The sequence below is a fragment of the Coregonus lavaretus genome (genome assembly GCF_964263955.1).
Source record: "Coregonus lavaretus genome assembly, chromosome: 4".
Lineage (NCBI taxonomy): Eukaryota > Metazoa > Chordata > Actinopteri > Salmoniformes > Salmonidae > Coregonus > Coregonus lavaretus.
In genome coordinates, this window is record NC_139991.1 from 50,116,708 (window position 1) to 50,123,000 (window position 6,293).

General features: G+C 43.5%; 1 pseudogene across 1 annotated transcript; it reads left to right on the top strand.

Moving 5' to 3' along the window:
* Positions 1 to 5,012: 5,012 nt before the first annotated feature.
* LOC311127711 (myosin light chain 4-like) lies at positions 5,013 to 5,620 on the top strand (annotated as a pseudogene). Its single transcript has one exon. The product of its transcript is annotated as a myosin light chain 4-like (transcript).
* The last annotated feature ends 673 nt before the right edge of the window (positions 5,621 to 6,293 follow it).

A 6,293-nucleotide genomic window follows, 5' to 3' on the forward strand; every position in this document is an offset into this window, starting at 1 on the left:
CTCATCTTTTTAAGTGGGAGAACTTGCACAATTGGTGGCTGACTAAATACTTTTTTCCCCACTGTATGTGAATGGTACCTACAGTGCCTTTGGAAATTATTCAGACCCCTTGACTTTTTCCACATTTTGTTACTTTACAGGCTTATTCTAAAATAGATTAAATAAAAAAATGTCCTCATCAATCTACACACAGTACCCAATAAAGCGAAAACAGTTTTTATTTTTATTTTATTGCAAATGTATTAAAAATAAAAAACAGAAATACCTTATTTACATAAGTATTCAGACCCTTTGCTATGAGACTTGAAATTGAGCTCAGGTGCATCCTGGTCATCCTTGAGATGTTTCCACAACTTGATTGGAGTCCACCTGTGGTAAATTCAATTGGACATGATTTGGAAAGGCACACACATGTATATATAAGGTTCAACAGTTGACAGTGCATGTCAGAGCAAAAACCAAGCCATGAGGTCAAAGGAATTGTCCGTAGAGGACCGAGACAGGATTGTGTCGAAGCACAGATCTGGGGAAGGGTACCAACACATTTCTGCAGCATTGAAGGTCCCCAAGAACACAGTGGCCTCCACCATTCTTAAATGGGAGAAGTTTGGATCTACCAAGACTCTTCCTAGAGCTGGCCGCCCGGCCAAACTGAGCAATCGGGGGAGAAGGACCTTGGTCAGGGAGGTGACCAAGAACCCGTTGGTCACTCTGAAAGAGCTCCAGAGTTCATCTGTGGAGATGGGAGAACCTTCCAGAAGGACAACCATCTCTGCAGCACTCCATCAATTAGGCCTTTATGGTAGAGTGGCCAGACGGAAGCCTCTCCTCATTAAAAGGCACATGACAGCCAGCTTGGAGTTGGCCAAAAGGCACCTGAAGGACTCTCAGACCTTGAGAAACAAGATTTTCTGGTCTGATGAAACCAAGATTGAACTCTTTGGCCTGAATGCTAAGTGCCACATCTGGAGGAAACCTGGCACCATCCCTACATTTTACATTTACATTTTAGTCATTTAGCAGACGCTCTTATCCAGAGCGACTTACAGTTAGTGAGTGCATACATTATTTTTATTTTTCATACTGGTCCCTACAGTGAAGAATGGTGCTGGCAGCATCATACTGTGGGGATGTTTTTCAGCATCAGGGACTGGGAGACTAGTCAGGATTGAGGGAAAGATGAACGGAGAAAAGTACAGAGAGATCCTTGATGAAAACCTGCTCCAGAGCGCTCAGGACCTCAGACTGCGGCGAAGGTTCACCTTCCAACAGGACAACGACCCTGAGCACACAGCCAAGACAACGCAGGAGTGGCTTCGGGACAAGTCTCTGAATGTCCTTGAATGGCCTAGCCAGAGCCCGGACTTGAACCCAATCTAACATCTCTGGAGAGACCTGAAAATAGCTGTGCGGCAACGCTCCCCATCCAACCTGACAGTGCTTGAGAGGATCTGCACAGAAGAATGGGAGAAACTCATCAAATACTGGTGTGCCAAGCTTGTAGCATCATACCCAAGAAGACTCGAGGCTGTAATCGCAGCCGAAGGTGCTTCAACAAAGTACTGAGTAAAGGGTCTGAATACTTATGTAAATGTGATATTTCAGTTGTTTAATCTTACTTGCTTTGTCATTATGTGTGTAGATTGATGAGGGGAAAAAACGATTTAATCCATTTTAGAATAAGGCTGTTACGTAACACAATGTGGAAAAAGTTGAGGGGTCTGAATACTTTCCGAATGCACTGTATGTCATATCTTAGCAGAAAACACACTCTTGTAAGTAGAGTTGACTGTGTCTGCCTTTGACACCAAGCGTGAACAATGCTGAAGATCTCGAGAGCATCTGAGTCACTCCCAGTGTCGTGGAAAGGAATGTGGCCACAGCCCTGCTCTCCGCTCCCTTTTAATTAGATGAGGGTTATTTTGTCCCTCCAGTGAAAAATCAGTTGCGTCATCAGCTATGTTAACCTCCAACCCCACTGAGCCCCTCTGCAAGCCCTCAGCTGCTCTCAGCCACCAGTGGCTCCTGAGTAGACAACCAGCAAGCCAGGCCAGCCACCCAGCCTGCCCTCATTCCTGGCCTTATCTCTGGGCTTAAGAGCCCTCTGTCCCTCCCATCTCTTCCTGCATTGGCCTGTTCATACACATAAGGGACAAATAGGGAAAGAATCACCAACGCTTGGCGTTGAGCGTGGGATTACTGTGGGGAGACAGGGCTTTTGGAATATATATGGGACTTTTTCTGATTGTATAACCATTGCCTAAGTGCTCACAATATTACCGCGGGACTGCCCAGCAACAGTTATTTTTGTCAGTTTGCAAGAGTGGTGTCTCCCTCACATAGAACTAAGCTAAACCTGTACCATCTCCTCCCAGAAAAGGATGTCCAGTGATAATGTTGACTGCAGCAGCCGTCATACCATATTTATGACATGTGAATATGGTTACTTTCTCAAAGAGAACAACCGTCACAGGTTTGTGAATACCGATGACACATTGCACTGCGGCACATACTGTACAGGTTTATAATAACTCCACACAGGTAGACAGAGGGTCTTTTATCCAGTGTTCTACAGCCAGAGCTAGAACCACAGTACATTGTGTATACCTCAACAATAATTCCTCAAGACCAAACTTGCACTGACTGAACAATGAAATCAACGTCTATGGGTGAAGAGAAAGCGGGTAAGGGTTAAGGTTTGGGATAGGTTTAAAACAGAAAACATTAGTGCCTAGCACTAGGATTGAACCTGTGATCCTCAGAGCCATAGCTCATGGTTTAAGCCCTTCCTCTATCCCCATCCACAACACCCTAACAAGCCACGAGCCTGTTAGATGGCATGCCCCTAGTAGATGGTATTGAAATTGCATGCATGCACAAGCCATCTCCAGATGTCCTGGGGACCTGGAGAAACATCTAATACTTAAGTGGATCTGGTGTGACCTGGCTGGACTTTGAGTGAGGAGCACAAATTACTCCTGACAGAGGACACTTTTCGGAAGGCCGCCTTAATTGTCACATTTTGATTAATCGTAATTCAGAATTATTGGTGGGCAAAATGGAAGTGATTATTACCGGCAAATCTATCCCCATCCAAGTGAACATGTTAGCAAATGAGATTTGACACACTGAACTACAATTTTCTAAATGTATCCCCCATTTAAAACGCTTCATAAATTATATATGTAGCTAGGTAGTTCTGTGAATATTTTTCATAGAATTTCTGTTCATGTAATTTCCATTCTGCCTTATCTAAATGCATATGGCATCTCTCTCTCTCTCTCTCTCTCTCTCTCTCTCTCTCTCTCTCTCTCTCTCTCTCTCTCTCTCTCTCTCAGACACACTAAAAGAGGACAAACGAGCTGCCAGGCCTGCTGGCCATGTGACCTCTAAGGAGAGGGGAGATAATGATCTTAAGCATAGCCAAACACCCACACACACACCTACTGAAAGTGTCCCTACTTCACAGTGAAGGATTGAGTGGGACTTGCATGGTCAATAGACTAGGGTAAATGGATAATGTGATCATACCATGCCATGCTTTGGCTGCCTCTCAACTGAGATGATAAATTGCATTGTGTGTGTAAAATGAATGTAGCCGTGATATATTAAAATTGTGGTGCAGTATGTTCCATCCTAAACATGCCCTCACTCCCGTAAATTAAATGGATTTTGGTTGATTAATTTATCATCTTTCAATTAAGGGAAATTATTGAGGAGCCACTCATGCTAAGCTGAGGGTCATATTATGTATTTATTGGGCATACATACTACAACTACACTGGTTACTTGACCTTGTAACCCTGACTACCACAGAGTATGATCTAGAGAAGATATACAGTATACGCACACACACACATAGCACACAAGTACTATGATTGTGTTCGTGTACGACCGTGTGTAGACTTCTATGTAGTTTAGCATTTCCTTTATCAGAGCCTTTTGTCATTAAACATATTACTCTTGTCTCAAGCCATAGGCTCCTTTGGTCATAACCTTGGCTAGCGGGACTGAGGTTTATAAAATGGTTATATTTTATTGTTTTCTTTCAACCAGTGCTTTGTCTATTATATTGGATGCTACAGAATATGTGCTTGACTGAGCATTGATTAACCTCTGCATTGGAAGGGAGATTCATAAGGAGGCTGAATGCCTTTTAATGCATTTCCATCAAGCCTTATCATCTCATTCTCTCGGCACATCGAGTAATTTAAATGAGAACAAAGATGGAGGCTTTTCATCATTAGGAAATAAATATGTATGAAGGCAGCAAGTTGAAGAGCGCTCCAAAGTCTGTTACATAACACTTGATTTGACTGCATCTGCAGTTTGCTTTCCCTGGGCATTGGAAAGTATTTTACATGCTATTTTGAGGAGAAGGAACACGGTTTCTTCCTTTTTGAAATAAATATTTGAAGTAGATATCTGGACATCAGTTGTTTATACATGTTTTCTACACATGCAATGTATTAGCAGAAGCTTGGCATAGCCCATGCTAAAGTAAATAAATGTCAAAATGAGTGTATTCTCTGTGAGCCAAAGCTATAACCAAATTTGATTAAACAAACATTCCTTTTTTACTTCAGTATATTTGATTTAACAAACTGACCATTGCTCTGTCATAGTTTTAATGAACAGCCAAAAAAGGGAATGGCCAAAAAAGCTATTTTGATCAATGTTCTCATTCAGTAATAATACATTGTCTGTGTTCCCTAATTCCTGTCTGCACCCATCAGTGAGACAGGGCATTTTGGGCTAATGTAGCTGGACCCTGGCTAATGACAGTGGAGAGGCCAGTCGGCTTGATGATAGCAGCTGAGAGCAATACCTCATTCTTACGTCACAGACAGGAGGATCAATTTCAGGTTTCTTCCTTTTATAGTGTGCCATAGGACCTTATTTATCGGCCCCATCTCCCCTCCCAGGCGAAGTAGATATAAAAGCTTTAGGAATAGCCTCCACCCTCCCTTCACACTCTCGCTCACCTTGGAACCCCCCCCGCATTCAGCACCATGGCCCCCAAAAAGGTGGAAGCTAAGAAGCCTGAGCCCAAAAAGGCAGAGCCCGCCAAGGAAGATGCACCTGCTGCCAAGCCCATGCCGACCCCCGAACCTGTGGTCGAGGCCCCCAAGGAGCCCAACTTTGACCCCAAAGCATCTCCCTCAAATACAGCGCCGACCAGATCGAGGAGTTCAAGGAGGCCCTCACCCTGTTCGACCACACGCCCAAGGGAAAGATGAAGATCTTGTTTGCCCAGTGTGGCAATGTGTTGCGGGCACTGGGCCAGAACCCCGCCAACACCGACGTCCTGAAGGTGTTGGAAAAGCCTTCGCCGGAGGACATGAGCAGCAAGCTGGTGGACTTTGAGACCTTCCTGCCCATGATGCAGCACATTTCCCGCTACAAGGACCAGGGTAACTTTGAGGACTTTGTCGAGGGCCTGCGGGTCTTTGACAAGCAGGGCAACAGCACCATCATGGGCGCTGAGCTGCATCACATGCTGGCCACCCTGGGGGGGAGGATGACAGAGGATGAGGTGGACAGTCAGTTGGCGGGCCAAGAGGACGCCAATGGATGCATCAACTATGCTTCCTTTGTCAAGCACATCCTGTCTGGGTGAGCTGGAATTCTTACCAGAAGGACTTTAATGATTCTCTATTCTTTCCTCTCTTTTGGAGCCCATACCTGTCTCATAAATAACACTGCCAATTTAGTGGTGAGCATGCATTCAATGTATTGTCCGTTTGTTGTCGAAAGCAGCTGGCAACAGTCATGCAACAACATTTTGATTTTGAGATTGAATATTGTATTTCCCTTGAATTAAAAATGTGTAGTGACAAAGAAAAGTTATTTATAGAGAAATGCTAATGTGATATTGAAGGCATTGAAATTAGAAATGCCATAAATAAACCACATCAGATTATAAACAGTTTCTAATAATTTTCTTTCTCAAAATCAGAAATCTGCCTGCAAAACACTTTTACTTGATACAGAATAGTATGTTTTTACTGATGCAATATTAATGGTAACTTTCCACTACAGTCTAGAGACAGACATCAATTTCCATATTTCCAAGTTACAGAGCTAAGAAGAAGACAAGTATTGTCATATTTCCAAGTATTGCAGAGCTCAGAAAAAGCCAGGTATTGTCAAATGACACATCCAATTGTCTCCACTTTCAGGTCTAATACCTGAACTTTATTGTGTCATGAGATGGAGGAACAGAATTGCTCAGCCATGGAGGAATCAAGGGGATTTGGCTACATTTGACAATGGAAAATATTCTACTTTTA